This window comes from Anser cygnoides, chromosome 5 (assembly GCF_040182565.1).
Source record: "Anser cygnoides isolate HZ-2024a breed goose chromosome 5, Taihu_goose_T2T_genome, whole genome shotgun sequence".
NCBI classification, from domain to species: Eukaryota; Metazoa; Chordata; class Aves; order Anseriformes; family Anatidae; genus Anser; species Anser cygnoides.
Genome location: NC_089877.1, coordinates 60191179 through 60211460, shown reverse-complemented (window position 1 = coordinate 60211460; position 20282 = coordinate 60191179). Strand labels below are relative to the sequence as shown.

Here is a 20282-nt window from a genome sequence, read left to right as displayed (position 1 = left end):
GGGAAGGCACATGTGGGGATCCAGGTCTTCTCCTGACCATTAAAACCAGCTCTGGTTCACATTTCCTTATGCCTGTGGGACCTGTTTTCCTCTCCCTTGTCACGGAGCCCTGGGTTAGCAGAATGATGACTTCAGTTCATGCCCTTCTCCTTGCAGCCCTAGTAACAAGTTAATCGGTTTGTTATGCTAAAGTGTGTAGAGAAAATTTCACAGTAACATTGTAAAAGGTGGCAGTACTCACTAAGCTCTTCACTCTATTAAATACACGAATCTAGAAACCACTGGCATTTTTCCCCGAGCATTTGTGTTAATGGCTTTTGTTATTGTTAGGACATATTTTCTCAGGGCGTAGGTCACTTGGTCGATACTAGAGGCCTAGAAATCTTCCATAATATGATCTTTCTTGGAAACCACACCCTGCTTTATGAGCAGCCTTCTTCCGCTTCAGGGCTCCCTCTTAAATACCAACAATTCATCCATCCCATTCCTCAACAGCTGGTGCCTGAGCTCGGTAGCTAGCCCAGGTCCCAGGGAGCTGCGCCTCTGCACAGCCTCTCCTATGAAGACAGCCTCCACACCGGGCCAAAAACACACCTAAATGTCCCCACAAAACCCAGTGTATGTCCTGCGGCTTTCAGGTTCAGAGAGTGGTGGGTTAATGTTTTCCGCGGTACAATAAAGAATGGCCCAGCAGGGGAAGGAGAGCCTGAACGCTGGGGTTGGCCGCGCTGTTCAAAGCCCCCAATTTCCTTCAGCAATTGTGTGGAAAGGTCACAGTCAGAACCATGCTAGGTGATGTAGGGCTGAGGGCTGCTAGATGGTAATTGGGGGCTTTTCACTGACACGAATCTCTTCGCCACCAAGTAAAGTTTCTTTCCGAGGCACAATTTCTTCTGTGAGAAATTTCCCTCCTGTCTGCCATTTTGGCCTCTTTTCATGTCCCTTCAGTTTGCCTAAATGCCAGGCTAATGGTCTGGCTTTGTGGCTGGCCTTAAATGCGTGGGCCAGGAGCGTTTGGTGGAATGGGCGAGAGAAAGGCCTTGTTTTAGTTTTAAAAAAATCAATTACTGGTTGTGCTTTCAAGGCAAAATTAGGCACTGAAGCTGCCCTTTTAGCATTTTCAATTAGGAGTTTTATAATAAAGCAGGTGTTCTGCACTGCGGTTTGACAGCAGTGCCTGGTCTAGGAAGGTCAGGGGCCGGTGGTACGTGGCTGTCCCAATTTTTCTCTCAGGTCAGCAGATTGCCACGGCTGGTGATGTCTGGATGTGTTTAATGGGGGCTGAAAAATGGATGAGGTGGATTGAGAAGGCCACACTTGTAACAGGTGGCACCAGGCTTGTTCCCAATCCTCAAAAATGGTATTTCTTTCAAGAGGGGGCTGAGGCATGGAGAAAGCATGGGCCTTGTCAGGGTCCCGCTGCCTGTGGGCAGGCGGTCTCCTCGCTGCCTGTCCCTCTCCTCAGCCTCCCAGGAGGCTCTCCAGGAGTGCACCGAGATACCCAGCACGTAATGGCCTCCTTCCGTAGCTGTGAGGAGGTGTCCACGGCCTACCAGGAGCCAAAAAACAACGGGGCGAGGAGGAGCCAGGGCTGTGTTCAGAGGGTGCCCCGCTTCCCGTGGGCACATGGCCTGCTCTCCGCAGATGGGAGATGGTCTAAGTATTAGGAGATTCGGTTTGATTAGCTGAAATCTCCTGTTGGCAGCACATTTCCAGTCCCTGGAGCAATGGAGATCAGACAGGTTGCCAAGGCAACGCGCAGCCTTCAGCGAGAGGTTTACTGCTGCATCGTCCTTGGTCAATTGATGGAGAGGGGTTTATTTAGGTCTTTGGAGAAAAAAAAAAAAAAAAAAAGCTGCTGTCCGGCCTTTTACTGTGGTGAGTCATTCTGCCTTGGGTCACATCGGTGGAACTAAGAACAAGGTTTTGTGGATGAGAAAAATAAGTACGTGACAGCATAAAGATCCCAATTAGATTCCTCTTTGAAGAGGTAAGAGCACTTCAGTTCTGAGTGGAGACAACTTAATCTTTTTCTCCCCAAATAACAGAGAAGCATTAACTGAGATCCTCCTTTCTCCTCCCTCTGCTCCCTGTTCCTCTCTCCCAAATGTAAAATACTTCTTTTCATTTGCAAGAGGACTCTCTGCTTATCGATGAATTCTTGACCAATACCCGGGATCCTTCCAGTTTGACTTCCCATCAGTGCTTTGCTTGCTGCTCTCCATTCCCTCCTCTGTTGCAGAAACGTTGATGAATTGAGCTTGGATTGGTTTTCATTTCATTACATTATTTCTCATTTTGCAGGACCTGGGAGCTGAAATGCTCAGCATGCCACCACTCTGAATACCACTGCGATGGTGCAGCTGAGGTGCGTGTGGGGAGCTGGCGTGCTCAATGTCCCTCTGGTCTGCTGCTGGTTTGTTGATCTGGACTCAAAAGTCAGGGAGAGCGCTGGGACACAGGCATCTTCCTGATTTTGATGAGATAGAAGGGTTGGGCCAGTGCTGTGCAGAGCTTTCTCTGAAATTTTGGAAGGGACCTGATGCAGTGTCAAGGAGGGGAATGCCATCATGCTGAGTGCAAGGCCTTGGTGTGCTAAGTTAATTAAGGTACCTTTAAAGTAATTCTGGAGTTGATAGGAAAGATGTGCTAACAGGACCACAGCTGGTGAGTTGAAGGTGGTATATGGGAAACACCATCAAAAATTCTCACTGTGTGGTCTAACACGGGGAAACAGGCTGGCATTTTGTGGATGTGCTGGTGCTCTGGTTCTCTTGTGTTCATGCCCCTCATCTGGTGTCATGTAGCATGGGGAGTAGAAAATGAATCAAAAAATAAACCCAGACACTGCTTGCTGAGAGACAATTTCTGACCTTCTCTGTCATAAAGCCAAGGCATGGCCTTTGGAGGCTACAATTTGTGTATGAAAGGGAGAAATTAAAAAGGGTAGAGGAGCCTTTAAAAGTCTACATTGGCATCCTTATTTATTTACCCTTTTTTGAGAGGATGGCAGTTGATAGATGTGTCACTGTGATGATGCATGGTTGTCTTCTTTCCCTGTCTCAAAATACTGCATTAGTGATACCATGGCAACAAAGAAGTTGTCTTTAAAGGAAAAGGAGTAAGAAAAAAAAGGAAGCGTGACTTGAGCGTTTGAGAAAGGTGGCAGACTGACAGCCCGAGCCTTCCCTTTCTACCAGGAAGGCAGTGGCGGTGTCAGCTATGACAAAATGTATCCGATTATGAACTCTGTGTTGTACTGTGACTGAAATCAAGCCTGGGACACAATCAAAGACAAACCTATCGCAGTAAGTCGGTTGGGAATTTCTGAGAAAACATATTGTTGTCAGACAGTTCAGTTTGGTTAAAATGTGTAATTTTTCTAAGAAAAACATCATCTTGAAAAACCTTTCCTAAAGGCAAATCATGTCCTTGCTCAGGATGGAATTCCTCTCTGAGCAAAGCATGGCGACAGCAGGAGAAAGCAGCTGTCCCTTGCCACAGCAGTAGGTTTTCTGGTGGTAAGAGAGTCAAAGGACACATGGAAGCTGCCCATTTAAGTCTCTGCCCTGCTTCGTTCAGACTTTCATTTGAATCCAGGTCTCATCTCTAACATGAGAGCCCTGGGCAGCAGGAGGTTGGCTTTTACGGACTAGTTTCCTTCTCCCACTTGATGTAATCCAAATTGTGTACGTAGTTATCACTACAGTCTTTTTGTTGCTTTTCTGCATTTTAGGTGAAAGCTTTGATCACCAGATTAGTCCTCTCACTGCATTGTCTGATGGAAGTTTTTACAATGGGGAATAGTTGGAGCGTACAAACAGAATTTGAGATTGGGGTGAGCATTGAGATAGCCATGAAATGACAGAAGGAAGACCTGAGCGTCGGTGTTTTCTCATAGCAGGTGGGACACTCACCTACAGACTCAGCCTGTTATAATTTTCTGAAGATCTTGGTTTTGCCCAAGTGCTGATCAGGAGATCTCAGAAGTACCCGGGGACTAGGAAAATGATTTTCTGCCTGGTTCTAATTTTCCTTTGTTGGTCTGGAGGAGGACTGAGACAAACCGCTGTGGAGGCTGCAGTTTTCACTGTTTATCTCAGATGTTGGCCCAGCTCAGAGAACAATATTTTTTCTTAATAGGAAGTCTTCATTTGGGGAAAAATGTCAGGGAGAAGGTGGCTGCTGTAGCATTTTAGTAGATCAGATTATGGAGAAAAAAGAGCTTAAGTCTTCTTCTCCATGGGGGCAGGGAGCATGACCACTGCGGGCAGTAGGACGTGCAGAAGGATTCAGGCTGCTCTGCCCAGCCTGAAATGCTCATGAGCATTCAAATTGTAGAAACTTAAATGAGAGGTGGGATTATCTGGGTATTGCAGGTGCTTTCATGTCTGACTCTTTAGCACAGTAAGATGTTTTCTCACTAACGGTTTGTGCCCTGCGTTCCCGCAGCCAAACGTCTGGGGAAGGACACGTACATATGGGAAGCTGGTCAGAAGGACGGTTTGGGGTCTGGCAGAGCTGACTGCTCCCTGTTTTCCCAGAGAAGGGGGCTCAGTCTGTGTGCAGAGCTCAAAGCCACGACCATCCTGTTGTAGCCTGGGGCAGGGAGCAGCTGTGGGACAGGGGGTACTGGTACCTGGCTGGGACCACGAGGTTCCTTGTGCTGTCCCTCTTAAACCTCTTCAGCCCTGACATGCGGAGGACCAACTTTAATTCTGTGAATGGCAATTCGAGTGCTGTGCTGCTCACATTTTCAGTCTCCACAGCCCTGTTAACTTCAATGAATTTTAAAAACCATGCTTAACTGGGGCCTTGTCTAACATTATTAATAAGATTAACAATTAGTCTCTGGATCATCCTTTAGAAGCCTAGACTGTTACTTGAGTCACCTCCGTTAGACAACGTGAGTGCTCCCCTGTCCATTATGACATGCTTCTGTCTCCTTTTCTCATTTGTACTTGCGGTGTGTGCTTGCACACGGAGAATTGGGTGAGAGCCAGGACTCTTTGAGCTGCAGAACATCAGGCATCATCGTATGCAAACACAGTGTACTTGCTGTTGCCTTGACCTAGTACTCCGGAGTTGTTTGAAATGCATCCAGCAAAACTAATACTTCATATTTTCTAATTTTTTGCCTGTTGGTGAAGGCAGAATATTTTACAGAGCTGTTTGCTCTCTCACAAACATTGTCAGGGACATTGCTCAAAACTAGGTTGGTGTTTCTGCTGCAGGGAAAGCAGTGCTGCCACAGAGTAGCGTATACAAGCTATAGAGCAGCCTTTGGGAGGTAGAAGATCTGGTCTCAGACAAAGCCTGCTTGAATTTGGCTCTCCCAGTTGCTGGCTTATGGCTCTCACAGGTAAGCTGCTGGATGGTCTTGAGGTTTTACCTCCAGGTTTTTATGTTCTGGTCACTTAGCAGCAGCAGATACACAGTAAAGCCCAGACTGTATCCTGAGAACGTGAGTCTGGGTCTGTCCTTCTCGAACGTCAGTAAGCAGGTTGAAAAAAATGTGTACCAGTGCTGGCTTTCTTGCTGGCCCCAAAACTGGCTGCACAGTGAGCCCTGCTCAGCTGAAAGGGTAGAGGGTGCTCCCCTCTGATTGTGAGGCAGGGACATTGTACAGGGAAAAGAAAAATACGAGTATATGGGAGAATGTCCGGGGCCTTTCATTTCTTAGCTCTCATTTATTGCTACTGCCTCCGTGTGCCTGTTGTGCCTGATGTGCCTTCCCTGGCGTTTCTGGGAGGTGTTGGGCTTCACCTGAGCACATCTCCTGGATTGCATCCCTAAGAAGAATCAGGTTTAGGGAAAGAAATGCCAGCCCCGTGGCTTTCAGGTGATTTTAGGTGTCTGAGGAGATGCCCAGAGGCCAGCAGCTGTTAGTATGGTGTCATCTGTAGAAAGGTGCTGTAGGTATTCGGTTTGGGAGCCTCAGCCTCAGGCTGAAAACTGAGGTACTTCTAGATGCTAAGTGCCTGTGTAGATCAACAGGACTCTTCTTTAAGGCTCTTTTGGGCATTACTTCTACCACTTTTTGTAGAAAATCTGTGCTGAGGCTCCCGTTCCGTGGAGTGGCTGCATCAGCATTTCCCTGCCTTGCAGCATTGCTGGGGGCGTAAGCACATTGAAGCCTGCAAGGTGTTTGGATGCTGTGGTTGTGCGGCTTGTAGAAGAGAGGGAAAGGAATTTGCTGTACTGTCTTTGAGACCTTTGAAATTGCATCCCTATGTCATAGGACATAAGGGCTGCTTAAATCTTTAGAGGTGACCTGCAACCGCATCAGCAACAGCTACCTTTCTTCCACCTTTTCATCAATTAAATTTTGCAGCCGAATTTAATAGAAGCATGGTCAGGTCAAAAGTTTCTTTCAGTCTTTCATAGTCCTTATATAAAAGGACTGGAGAACTTCCACATCTCGCTGTCTGTAAATCAGTACATAAAAATAAAGCGTGTGAAAGTTGAGCCTTGGTGCAGGGCAAGTCCTCCTGCCTTGGGTGGGAATTTCACCCTCCTGCCACAGTGCTGCACGTAGTCTGCTTGCGGGTCTGACAATGTATTTGTGGATCACCTTGAGGAGAAGAGGAGGAGTTACACAACCGTTCCCTCGCAGCGCTGCTAGGAAGGGTCGGGCTTTGTCTCCTTTGAAATAGATACCAGGGGAGAGCTGCAATCCTGTGAAAACACACATTTATTTCTGAAGTGTTTGTGTATTGTGTGTGTGTGGTGCACATGAATAGAATTGCCACCTGTCCAAGGCTGATAACGATGATCCTGGGAGCAGTGGTCATGCGCTCCTTGTTCTAGCACTTTGCTATATGAAGAATCTGCTCCTACAACTCTGCCTCGGTTGGAATTTATGAAACGCTGCGTGCAGTGAGTTGCTTTGTCCTTTGTGGCACTTTCTGAGCTTGCATAGGTACAGGTTCATTACAGGTTTTGCTTTTATGCAAACAGTGTAATCTGCTGCTCATGAAAACCCTTTCACTTTTTTTTCATGCTCCCTCAGGAAGATCCCATTAGCTATCTGCTCTCCTCCCTCTAGGAGTCCACATATGGTGCTGTTTTCCTTTATAGCCCTGACCTCAGCTTAAGGGTGGGCAAGGTGACTCCTGAGATCCTGATAGCCACGTGCTTTGGTCAACGAATAGAGGAAGTGACTGAGAAACCTGCTTGCTGTTCTCATTGTCCCCAACAAGAAACTTGTCCTTGCAGTGGGGCTGCTGTCATCATTTCACCACAGATAACTTTCCTACAATAGCTGCTGATCGTTGCCAAGCATGAGGCTTACTGCAGATGGGCTCCTGTGCTCTGCTGTGCTGTGACACTGCTGATGGGGATGAGGACGCGGAGGTATGCAAGTAGGTGGAAACCTTCTAATACATCATAATAGTAATAATAATAATGTGCGCTTCTTTTGCCTTGCAGCTTTCGCTAGAACTTCTGCCCACACATCAGCCTACTTGGTTCACAATGCAGTGTGCATGCTAGACAATTAGTGGTTGATAATGAAAAATGTCATGGGAACCAGCAGGAAAATCATAGCTTACTCCAAATATATAATGAAATGTAATTAGCATAGACAGTAAAACAGACAATTTATGGTTTTTTCCGTAATTAAAAAGTACCAGTAAACATTCCTTTTGCAGGAAGCTTGATAACAAATGGAATTAAAGAGCTATTGTCTGGAATACAATTTTATGCAAAAAGTTAACCCTTGCAAAGCAAATTGTATTAAGGTTTTGTTAATTGCAGACTCTCCAAGTGAATCTGTTACGGCAATTGCATTCATTCACCTGGCCCGTTTGGAGGTGCCCAGAAAGCTAGCAGAACTGCTGTGAAACCTGCTGCAAAGCAAATACCCAGCTAGATTCAATGAAGGTAATGGCGTGGCCAGTACTTCCCAACTGCTCTTCCAGACGGGTTCTGCCTTCAGTCTGGTAGCACGGAGGCAGCTTTGAGGGAAGTGCAGGAGCCGGAACAGCATTGTGATGTCTTGTGCTTCCTTGTGTCCGCTGCCAGATGTCTCCTGTTCACCTCCCTTCTTTCCCTGGTTTCCTCTTTCCTGGCTTGGGGCCCTTCACACTGCACCTCTTGTTTGTTCTTCAGCAGCGTACACAAAGGAGTGTGTGCAGTTTGCGTGCCCTCAGCCTGCCAGCTGTGTTAACACCATTTCTTGGCTTGCACTCTCACCTGGGGCTGCAGAACGTGGGGTCTCACTGTGGCATTTCACAAAGACATCTACACCGTTAATTGCTTGGCTTAAAAATGGGTAAATGAGTGGGAGAAAGTCCTGGCTGAATGGGCTGTTCACGTCCCAAAGCACACGGTGGCCACCTCCTTCCTGGCCTTGGATGCCCAGAGTGTGGACCAAGAACTGAATGCCAGCTTCTCTTCTTGCCCTTGGGCACAGTGCATCACCCAGCGCTGGGAGGCTGGATGTTTTACTTGGGCGAGAAGCTCTGGCAAACTCCAGTGATAGTTTAATATAGGTAACATGTAGTTCTGAATAAGCCAGAACAGAGCTCTGCTCCAAATCAGCCCTGAAATGATTGCCCAGGCTTAGCCTGGAGCTCCGTGGCTGCAGAGAAAGCCCTTCTGCTGGGGGCTGAGAGCAGAGTTGGGCCCCGTGCTCAGGACCATATGCAGGTGCAGCTCATTTTCTCCCTGATGACGGAGGAGCCGAGCACCAGCGTGGCTCCTGTCCCAGAGGAATACGTGTTTCCAGCAGGAGCCAGGTGCAGAGATGTAACGTTTCTGCCCACGTATGTGAGACAGTGCTCAGGTGCAAACTCGCAGCCCTCCTTCAGAGATGCTGATGCACAAACCACTAGTATCTGGCACGGATAACGTGGGGGAGAGAAGAGGAAACTTCTGCTTAAAGCGGTGGGACAGGATGCACGAGCTCCTGTGCCTCGTGCTGCAGAAGTCCCAGCCACCACCTCGCAGCCGTGCAGACCCTCCTTGGATGGGCGCTGTGCAGGAGAGACCTGTGCAGGGGGTACCACGTCCTGCCAGACCTGCGGTGGTCCTTTGGGATTTTGCAAGGTGCCCTGCAGCTCTGTTGGAGAAAGGGGCGCTTCAGGGACTTCTGTGGCTGGGGGCCTTGCAGCATATCCGAGCATGTGGTGGACAACTGGTGTTCAGAAATATTGGTGGCTCGCTTGCTTCCTGTGCTCAAGAAAAGGAAGAGTCAGCGATGGGACCCAGCTGGGCTGTCATATATATCCTGGGTTTATGGCTACTTTGATTTATACTCAGCTCCTTTGATTCATACTTGGCTCCTGCAGCCACTTCATGGTGACTTCAGCAGCTGAAAATAGCTGCTGGGTGCATCGCTCAGCTGCGCCCGGGGTTGAGGGGCTGGGGGGACAGGGCAAGTTTCAGCCCCGGCTGGAGACCTGCTGCCTTCATGGCCCCTGCTCAGCGCTGGGCTGGCACGAGGGGGATGTAGATGTGTCCGCCAGAGAAGTGAATGTGCCCATACGGAAGAGAGCAAGGCAAATGCAGGTTTGATCATGTTGTCATTTGACCTGGCATAACTCAGCCCGTGTTTATGTTCCCTCCTCGTACTGCAGTGAGCGAGGTCGGAGCCAGCTCCAGGGTTTGTGTAACCCCTGTTACGCTGGGCTCAGCCCCCAGCGCTCGCCTGCTTTTATGTGGGCTGCTGTTGTGTGTTTGTGAATTTTGTTTCCAGTTAAGGCACGTCGCCTTGCAGCAATTCAGTTTTTTAAAATCCCCAAGATCATAGTCCTGGAGTGCGCTCTCCGGGCTGTAGCTGGAGATGGTTCAGCTCTTCCAGCCTGAGTCTTTTTGCTGAGTCAAGTCTTGTAAACTCCCAGTGGGCTGTTTCACAGGCAGGGCTGGCTCTGTTTACATCCTTTCCAACTGTTCATCTCATCTATGAGCTGTAGCTTTACAAGCACAGGCATCCCTGGTGTGCCACTGATGCTGCTGATGTTTCATTTTTATGGGATCTTTGACTTGAATTGGACAACTGAACTTCACCTCTTCTTGGTGAAGTAATTACCAGAATAACAAGCCAATTTTTTTTATTTTTTTTTTTTGTCCACGGCACTTACAGTTTTTGACGTGTGTGCCCTTGCCATTCACGCTGGATGATCTATGCAGTGTTTGTCCCTTGTTTTGGCATTTTGATATGTGTGAGAGAGGTGAAACGGCTTTAAAAGCTTTTTGCTGGCGCCTGCGGTTTTTTGCAGACCTGGTGGCACAGTGGAATGTGACGAATTGAAATAAGACTGTTTCTCCACAATTTAAGGTGGGGATGTTGATGTATAGCACTAGGTCGTCAGCTGGTGCAGATCCACTGTGCTTGTTACGGGTGGCCAGAACTGATACCGGGGGAGCTAAACTGAATTGCCTCAGCTGGAGCCTGGGAACGCTGTGCCCCGGTAATATACCTCCTACTTCAGGGTAAAGGAACAGGTTAATGAGGCTCATAGGCTAGACATTAACCTGTTTCTTAGTAAATGTAGTGAAGTTAATGAGTGCTATTCCAGCGTAGTCTGCTGGATTTAGAGAAGATGTACAAATTCCAAAGGAGGCGTTGGGCCTTCTCCCCCGGAGCTAATCCTCCCCACAGCCTCCCCTGAGCATTTTTCTACAGGCTCAGGAATGGTTTATGGCCAACAGCACTTCCTTGGCTAGGTCCTTGTTGCCAGTATCGGTCAAGAGTCCCTCTCTTGAAGCCAGTGGACTTCTACACTAAGATGAAATTTGTTGAAGTCAGTAAGGGTCTCCGGTGGTGGAGTTCACCGTGTGACAGAAGGGAAGACCTCGATCAGAATCAGGTTTGGTGTGTGACGTAACCCCTGTTGTTTATGTCCTCAGAAGCCTGGCCTGATGTAACCATCTAAAACAAGTCCAAATTCTGCTGAATTTTATTGCTATTTCTTCTGGGGATGAGAACAGGAGGCAGAGCTATGGGTGCAGATGTGGTTAAACCCATCTCTCTCTGGACAATTTCTTCCAGTTGTGCTGATATTTTCTTTCTGAATTTTTCTTCCTAGTTACTCCTGAGACCACTGGGTTGTTGTCTGTAGTTGGAGTCTTCGTTATCCTCCTTGCAGTCCTCTTCCTCTTCATCAACAAGAAGCTCTGCTTTGAAAAGAGAGGTGGACTCTCATGCCTGGAACAAGGGAGAAGAAAACAGTACAGAGAAAAGTCTAGAGTTAGTGAGGGCCTTGGTAAGTATCACAGTATTATACCGCGTTTGATGTACAGAATCTTCTCGAGGCTTTGATTGCGGAGAGGATAGAGATAGAGCCATTTGCTTTGTCTCGGGTTATTTGCGTGGAAAACAGCAGGGTTTTGGATAGACTATAGTAACCTCCAAAACTTGATCAAATGGATGTGCAATCGCTACCAGGCTCCTATTATCTTTGTTGTCTGGAGTACTCTCTTGAGAAATGGAGGGCAACACGGGGGGAAAAAACACTCCCTGCTCTCTGTCTGTTATGGGAGTGTGCTGTTAATCCAGTGAAGAACAAAATGTGAACAATTCTAAGTAACGACACTGCCTTTCTGCTCCTGAAGGATGCACCTGTCCTGATTTTCTTGCGGTAGCTATTACATGCTTTTTCATGCATTTGTTCTTGCCTGGAAACATTATGTCTCGGGTAAACCCATGAGTCCTGGAGTCAAAATAACTGTAAGAGTGCCCATGAGGAAACCTTACTGTGTTGCAAAAATAACATTTTAATGTTTCTTGGCTGTCAGAAAGGCATCTATTCTGGTAATGGTGGTAAGTGAGAATTTGATAATTTCATCATACATTTATTTGTAAATTTGCATGTCATAAGCATATAGTCGTTGAGACAATTAGCCAAGAAGTGGCCTCAGAAGCCTCACAATTAAAAGGTTGTCTTCTTAGAGGTTCAGTCATAAAGGTAATTGTAGAAAGGCACAATTGCACAGCCTGGAGCCTCTGGAGCTTTTTTGATGTACTTTTTGCCTTGAGTTCAGCATGGCTTTTGCAAGGGACTTGGTCTGGTTATACTTTAAGAGTCCAGGACTTTTGAGCAAGCAAAGGCTTGGATATTACGTGTGATAGGAAGTCAGTAGGACTCGCTGGTTCTTGCAAAATATATTTAGTGAGACAGGGTCAGGCTGATGGCACCCACAAGTTACCAAAGCAAATGGTGCTTGCAAATCTCCCCTGCTAAAATTTTTTGACTTTGTTATTTCTAAGCAAAGATTGTGTTGTTTTTTTTTTTTTAAACCGTTTCCTTCATCAAGATTATATTTAAGTCTTTCTTCCTTTCTCTTCCCCTCCCATCAAGTAGTGTAAAAATGTGGCTTTTATTTCAGTTTTTAAGATGACACATCTCGCAGGAATGTGTAGGCGTTGACATTCTATGGAGCTGTCACAGGCTATCATGTAAACATGTATTTGCAATGCCTTTTAAAATGTGAATTATTAATAAACAGGGTGGCTTGCTTTTTTTGTTTTGTTCCTTCCGAATTTTGAAGGACAAAAAATTGCTTCCCAGCTGACACACTCGATGGCAATTTTCATTTCAGACTAAATCTTATGTGTCTGAGTAATAAACCTTTGAAAACATGGGTTTATAATGGAAACACTAATTCAACTTTAACTACAGCTGTGCCGTACAAGCAAAATACCACACACGTTAATGAGGTGCTAAATCTGATTCGGTAGAGGAATGTGTTGTAATCATTAATTACAATAGAAACTTAAAGTTGGAGCCTCTTTTTTTCTGTTCCTACAAAATCAGCCTGGTGAGCTGGAGCTAAGAGCAATTTAAAAATATCAGGTTTCTATATTTAGTTTAAATTTTACCATAGCGTTTTGATACTTGTAAGGCCAATATGGCATATACGTGTAGGAAATGCTAATGTTTTTAAAGGACAGCAGCATGAGAGGATAGATTAAACCCGGGGCTGACATAACATGTCATATGGCAAACGCAGAAACCTGGAACCTGAGCTTGGGCTGGGAAGCCAGGAAAGCCAGTTTCTGGCACAGCAGTTGCCTGGTGAGGGAGCTCTCCCAAGAGTAGTGTTGACAAGCAAGAGTTGGTTTCAAATCCAGTCCTACTTTGCTGGGTAGAAAGGAGCAGGATGAAGTGTTTGTAACATGTAATTTAATGGTTAGCATTCACTTTTCCTGTTCTCAGCTTGTTTCTTCTGGTGAGCTGTGTTTATTGCGAGGAGATCCTGACTCTACAGGCTCTGCTGTTCTGTAACATGTAAGCTGATAATGATTGTTCTTCCCAGTTCTTAACTCTCAGACTGGGGAAATCCTTCCACTTCTCCCCATCTGGAATCAAGAGTGGTTAGAACATATTAGTCTGCTATGACTGTCAGCATTATAACAGGTCTAAGTAGGTCAGAAGGCATTTTGTGTTTGGCATGACCATAATTTCTGCAGTAGGATAAACCAAAATTTGCAACAGCATATGTAAACGAAGGCTATAGCCTCTGGATGTTTCTGGGTTTGATGCATGTTTTTCTCTTGTCCTTGGATCTAGCTGAGTTTTAACTTACCTACCAGTAAAAAAGGAGAGTTGGTATTGAAACATAAGCAATTCTGCCTGCTTTGCACTTTGCAGGTGCGTGAGCTGACATTCAGAAAATGTACTGTAAAGTGTCAAAGTCTGTTTTGTTTTGGTTTTGCTTTTCTATAAAGAGCCTGACCTCAGAATGGGGTGTCAGAATGAAAGAGATGTTTCCATCGCCATGGCTCTATGATACATCTGGTTGGCTTGTTACTAATTTAATTGTAATTGCGCAGTTTCTGTCCTTATGAAAGGAACAAGAGAAGGGAAAAACCTTTGTGAAAATGATGATTTAACTGAAAATCTTTTAGAAGACTCCAGGACAAAGGCTCTTAATTGCTGGGACACAATGGGTAACGTTTCCGATACTTGAGGCTTTTGTGGTTGCTACTCTTGACTCCTTCACTGACATTAGCGATGAGCCAATCTCTTGCACAAGGATGCCCTGCCCCTGATGGCCTCTCCCTCAGCTGCAGGAATCCAGTTGCTGCTGGGGCTGGAGCTCGTCTGGACATAATCACCCTGTATTTTGGACAGGCTTGGCATTGCAAGAGAGAGCTTAGAGCAGGCCGCAAAGCTGCACAGAGAATCTGATAAAGGCTTAAGTGAGAGGAGGGTAGCACCGAGCTGAGGTCACATTTATTTAAGCTTGCTTGGCTATGCCCAAGCATGTAGATGGTGGCCTGCGCAAGGAGGGTCCTTCCCTTGAACAGAGGCCTGTCAGTGGGGTCTCTCGTGAGACCTCTTTTGGGGCTGTGATGGTTTGCTGTCCCATTTTGTAGTGTGGATTTCATGACGAAGAGGTGGTGATGGTGTTCTTACGGATAGTGTTTGCTGTGTTGCCGAGCCCTTTGCTTCAAAAGTTCATGGGTGAAGTGAACTCCCTCACAGAAACACACAACGATGCTGGGCAAACCCATGTGTAAAGAGCTGTATTGAACCGTGTGCTTCAGTGCCATGACTCAAAAAAGAAAAGGGCCCGCTTTGTTCTGTACCGCAATCCTCATGTAATGATGTGACCAGAGACCAGGAAAGGAATTGTGATTTTCTGACCATGCTTTATACAAAAATATTCCAGTTGCACCTTGCCTTGAACACTTGTCACAGTGTTAAGCCTGTACTCCTGATATGTGAAATCTGCTTAAATATGAGATTTGAAGAAACGTTTCTCCATTTTTCCTTCTGTCCCGTCAGCCTTGAGAGCGCTTTCAGTTCATGTTCTCAAGCTGTTCTGCACAGCCCCTGCTCCAGCCTCTGGGGCTAGAAACGTACTTTAAATAAATAAATGGAGATGCAGTTCTTACATAAACCACTCGTCTTCAGTAGCTGAGGCTTTAAGGAATCGACACCTGTAAAAGCCAAGAGCAGGAAGGGCAGCAGCACTGCCTGTTGGCCCTGCTTTGTCAGCATGGCCCGGGCCCAGCTGGGAGCTGGAAACATCATGTGCAGCTTGTGAGACCTTGGTATGTTAGCAGAGGCTGAGCTCAATGTTTAAAAACAAGTAACATGGGTGCGGTGTGATGGTACCACTCTGGTACGCACAGTAGACCTTCTTCTTCCAGTGGTAAGTGGTGGAAGACACAAATGTGCTTTTCCAAAATGAATAAACCTGTGGCTGGCCTTTGTAACCCTGACTCTGAGGGTCCAGGAGCTCTGGGGCTCTGTGCAGACTGAAGATGTCACCTCGCTGAGGCACGTGGCTCAGCCAGGCTCCCTGAGCAGCCAGGGGCAGGAGGGAGAGGAGCTCTCGAAAGGGAAATTTCTCAGTGCCGAAATGAAGCTGCTCTTCGAAATTGCTTTCTCTCTCAGTTGTCTGGATAGAGGCTCTTAAAAAGAGTGCATGGGGAAGTGTGAATGTGGCCACTGATGCCTGCCTAGATATCAGAAAGCCTGGCCTGCAACAAGGCCGAATTAAGGGTAGTGTAGCTGTGGGAGCGGTTACTGAGTCGGTAGGGACAGCTGCCTGCTTGGATCTGTGGCTCTGAATCCTTTTAAATCATTTGAAACCAGATCTAGTTCTCCCAGCGACCCCGCAGCCTCCCAGTATGACCAGCAGGAGCGGCGCTTGGCTTCGCAGAAGTGACAGGAGATGGCAGGTACGGACTAAGCCATCAGTTTATGCAAAATGGTAATGAGGAGCGGGTTGTCACCCACTTCTTTTGGCAGCCAGGGCTGCGGTTCCCAAACTGTGCGCTGCCTGTGGTGGTCCATACCATCAGTACAGCAATTTCCATAGGCTGTGCTACCGTGGAGCAAATGTGGGGGAAGGAGGAGTAACAGTAACCGGGTGACTCCTCAAAATGTTTCTGAAATAACAGAATTGTGTTAAACAGCTAGACAGGCTCTCCCACTGCTAATTTCCATGCAAGTAATTGCTCTGATTGACCCCGGCTTGTTCAGTTCCTGCAGGCTGGGTAGCACGAGTGCAGGCGGAGTGGGGACTCGGTCTACTGGGTCTGCTCTATGAGAACAGCTTGACAGCACAGGTGGGTGGGCTCGAGTGGTGGTGTAAGCTGGTGTTTCTCCAGGCTTTTGAACTTGTGATTTCCTTTTGGATCTTCTGTCTTCGTGCAAGCCGATGAATGACAGCAGCTCAATTACAGAATGCGCTGTAATTTCTGACTGCAGGTTTCTACTTTCATTCCCCTAATCCAGTAATTACAGACATTTCTCCCTCCTTTACATTGAAAGAACACGGTTGCCACTACTAACACCACTTTTCTAATACCCCAACAATCTGTGGCTTCCTTTATGCCCTTTTTGTAACCCTTGGTTTGAGAAACAAAAGTAATGGAAGTTACACATTGTTGATTGGTTGTACTACTGCTTAGCACAGAACTGTTTGTTGGGTTTGTTTTGTGCGTGCCTATGGTGACGAGTGGCTATTTAACCGCGAGGGACCTGATTTTGACTTGGAGGACATGACTCGCTTCAGTGGAGTAACTCTGGGGTTACGCCGGTGCTGAGACAGAATCTGGCTCCCTGGTATACCCAGGCCAAGTATTATGGGCAAGGAAGGTGTTTCCATTCTTGCCTTCTGAAAACTAACACAAGGCTGATTATCAAATAATATTTTGCTGACAATATGCATACAGTTACAAGTTCCCTGTTTTGTGAGCGCTGCTCTTAATGCAACAGGCACACCTCTGACTTCAGGAGGTCTTACAGTCTGAGCAAAGCCTAAGGTGCCTGGTGGTCACTATAGGAAATCACTGGCAATGTCTCAGACACATTGCTACTTCTGAGCATTAGTATTTGGATGCCGGACTTCAGGGAGCACCTTTTTTTTTTTGTCTGAATTTGTCACCATTCCTCTCTATTGTGGAGAGATCTGTGTTTTTGAAAAAGGCTCCGTGGTTTTCAGCAATTAATGTCACATTTGCATAATAGCATTTCTCTGTTATCCCTTTCTTCTTCCACCTACCTGCTGAAACTGTGAGGATCCGTAATTAGTTGTTGCCATTATTTTTAACAAGAGGAGAGCTTGCGACAAAAGGATTGGGAAGAAAGACAGAAACACCGTGGGGCTAAAAATACTGACCAGAACCACTTCTGTCATTTGGGTATCACTTTTTTACAACTAATTTGGCACAGCATCACTAGTAGTGAGCTGCCTGCAAAGACATGAGATGGTTTGGGAGTAAGAAATAAGTCTGCAGGCTTCCCCTGCTCAGGCTAAGTGCTGTTCAGCAGAGTGACAAGTGGCTATTTAAATGTCTGTCTGATCTCATCTTTGTTTTTACTTTGCCCTTTAGGGGGCTGCAGGAATGGTGCTTTGCTTTAGAGGGTTTAGGACCTAGTGATTTGTAACCTGTGAATCGTTTTTCTGGATACGTGTTGTGGACCTGTCTAAACTGGCAACCCAGCAGCAGTACTCAAAGCTTCAATTGTGGAAAGTTAGATTCAGCAACCTGTCCAAAGTGCTAACAGAGCTTTTTGGTACAATCTTCGTGGCAGTGGCAAAGAAGGTGCATCTTCCTAAAACAGTGTTGGGGTAGCAAAAGTGTCTTCTGATCTTTGGAAGCTGGAAGCCAAGTTCCTCTTCTTGTGTCTCAACACAGGACAGCGTTTTCCCAGGCAGAGAGGTGAGGCTGTGTTTCAGGAACAAGCACTTGCTAGAAAATTGTTTGTTACGTGTTGGAACGTGGTTTTCAACCTGTGGTATACCAGTCTGCCTGCAGGGGGGCAGTTTGGTGGGTTTGCACACACACAAAGTGAAGAAAAGGAAGCGCCTATACCGTACAACAATCTGAAGAAGGGAAATTGCTATAAGAAATGCACATCTGATGGCAGTTTTTAGGAGTCTGCCTATCAAGAAGATTGAAGGACACTTTGCTAATATTACAAACCTATGCATTGTGGTAGTGTTTGAAATTCTGCTAATAGTCTTTTTTTAGCTATCCAGTAATTGCACCACTCAATGGGAACACGGCTCAGAGGTAATGATCCTATCAAGACAAGGGAGTATAGATTGTAGTAAAGGTTATGATGGTTTCTGAGAAAGGCTTAGCATTGATCCTTTTAGCTATCTGATTTTCCAAGAGGAAAAAAAAACAACAACTTTGAGTTAAGCAGGCGGTTCGATGTGAAAATTCTTATGGTTAGTTTTAGAAGATGGAACTTGGAGTGAATTTGCTAAACTGTTTTTTTCCCCTCTCTTTATTGATGAATGCTTTTAAAAAGAAATGGATTTTTCTTTCCCACACATTTCAGATGCTCTTCTCAGTTCTTTTTTTTCCCCTAATGTAAGTCAAAAATGTTAGAGAATTGAAAAGTAAAAATCCGTAACATTGAAAAGGCCATGTTGTGAAATATATCATAAACACCCTGTTAGAGCAGTGCTTGCTAATTAAGGGAGAGAGCTCCTGGGAAACAGCAAGCCTATAACAGAGATCAGCCCCCTTTGATCCTCTGTAGAGTTTGTAAAAACCTTGCCTGCCTAAACTTGTCTGCAGCTTGTTACATATTTTATCCATCTGCTGCAAGACCAAAAATAAGCAATTTATAATTCAGTTGAACTCCAGTTGTTCAGCAGATCACAGACTGAGGAGCCTTCAGTACGAGGAGAGGACAGAAGAGAAGCCAAGCACAGGCTGAGCAGAGAGGGACTACGATGGGTTGTGGTCGTACAGGTGTGTCCCTGGTGTGGCTGCAAAGCAGCTCAGATTTTTCCAATGAAACACTTCAGTGTCTGTCTGTTGTGTATATGTTGAAATCAGAATGTTTGTGGGGGTTTTCAGCTTTAATCCGGATGGATTTCCCAGGACTTGGTTAGAGTAATGAATCATAGAATATCCCGAGTTGGAAGTGACCCATAAGGATCATCGAGTCCAACTCCTGGCACCACACAGGTCTACCCAAAATTTTAGACCATGTGGCTAAGTGCACAGTCCAATCGCTTCTTAAATTCAGACAGGCTTGGTGCAGTGACTACTTCACTGGGGAGCCTGTTCCACTGTGCAACCACCGTCTCGGTGAAGAACCTCTTCCTGATGTCCAGCCTAAACCTCCCCTGCCTCAGCTTGACGCCATTCCTGTGAGTCCTATCACTGGTGATTATGGAGAATAGGTCCCCTGCCCCTCCACTCCCCCTCACGAGGAAGTTGTAGACTGCAATGAGGTCCCCCCTCAGCCTCCTCTTCTCCAGGCTGAACAGGCCAAGTGACCTCAACCGCTCCTTGTACGTCTTCCCCTCTAGGCCCTTCACCATCTTCGTCTCCCTCCTCTGGACACTCTCCAATGGTTTAATGTCCTTCTTGTACTGTGGTGCCCAGAACCGCACACAGTACTCGAGGAGAGGCCGCACCAGCGCAGAGTAGAGCGGGACAATCACTTCCCTCGACCAACTAGCAATGCCGTGCTTGGTGCACCCCAGGGTACAGTTGGCCCTCCTGGCTGCCAGGGCTCACTGCTGGCTCATATTCAACTTGCTGTCAACCATAACCCCCAGATCCCTCTCTGTGGGGCTGCTCTGCAGCGTCTCATCGCCCAGTCTGTACGTATAGCCAGGGCTGCCCCGTCCCAGGTGCAGGACCCGGCACTTGCTTTTGTTAAACTTCATGCGGTTGGTGATTGCCCAGCTCTCCAATCTGTCCAGATCTCTCTGCAAGGCCTTTCCACCCTCAGCCGAGTCCACAACTCCTCCAAGTTTGGTGTCATTGGCAAATTTGCTCAAAACGCCTTCTAGTCCTACATCCAAATCATTTGTAAAAACATTGAAGAGGACTGGCCCTAAAATGGAGCCTTGAGGGACCGCACTAGTGACCATCCACCAGCCTGATGTGGCCCCATTTACCACAACCCTTTGAGCCCTGCCCGTCAGCCAGTTGCTCACCCATTGTATGATGATGTTGTTTAGCTGTATGCTGGGCACTTTGTCCAGTAGGATCCTATGGGAAACGATGTCAAAAACTTTGCTGAAATCCAAAAAGATCACATCAGCTGGTTTCCCTTGATCGACTAGATGGGTGATCTTATCATAAAAGGAAACCAAATTTGTTAGGCAGGACCTACCCCTCGTGAACCTATGTTGGCTGGGAGGTTTTTTCTTTATTCTTTCTTTTTTTTTCTAAATATCCCTCTACTAAGGGAATTCCAAGCACTTAAAATCTAGAAGGCTACAAAGTCTAAAGACTCTACAGTCAGCAAAACAGCAGAAAAAATCTCCATAAATATAAGAAACTGTCCCTAACCCTGAAAAAGACTACACCTTACGTGCCTACTTCTGCTGTTTTCTCA

General features: G+C 46.5%; 1 protein-coding gene across 20 annotated transcripts in view; it reads left to right on the top strand.

Moving 5' to 3' along the window:
- SYT16 (synaptotagmin 16) overlaps positions 1-20282 on the top strand; it is a 102408-nt gene that overhangs the window by 36594 nt on the left and 45532 nt on the right. For 12 of the 20 annotated variants that reach the window (XR_010831670.1, XM_066997366.1, XM_066997372.1 and 9 more), the window contains 4 exons: positions 2305-2368; positions 7049-7364; positions 7759-7884; positions 11034-11210. The exons of 1 other annotated variant lie outside the window; for it this stretch is intronic. The gene's annotated coding sequence lies outside the window, so the exon portion shown is untranslated. The remainder of the gene's footprint in view (positions 1-2304; positions 2369-7048; positions 7365-7758; positions 7885-11033; positions 11211-20282) is intronic. 7 more of the 20 variants (XM_048066069.2, XM_066997374.1, XM_066997373.1 and 4 more) reach the window with 3 other exon arrangements.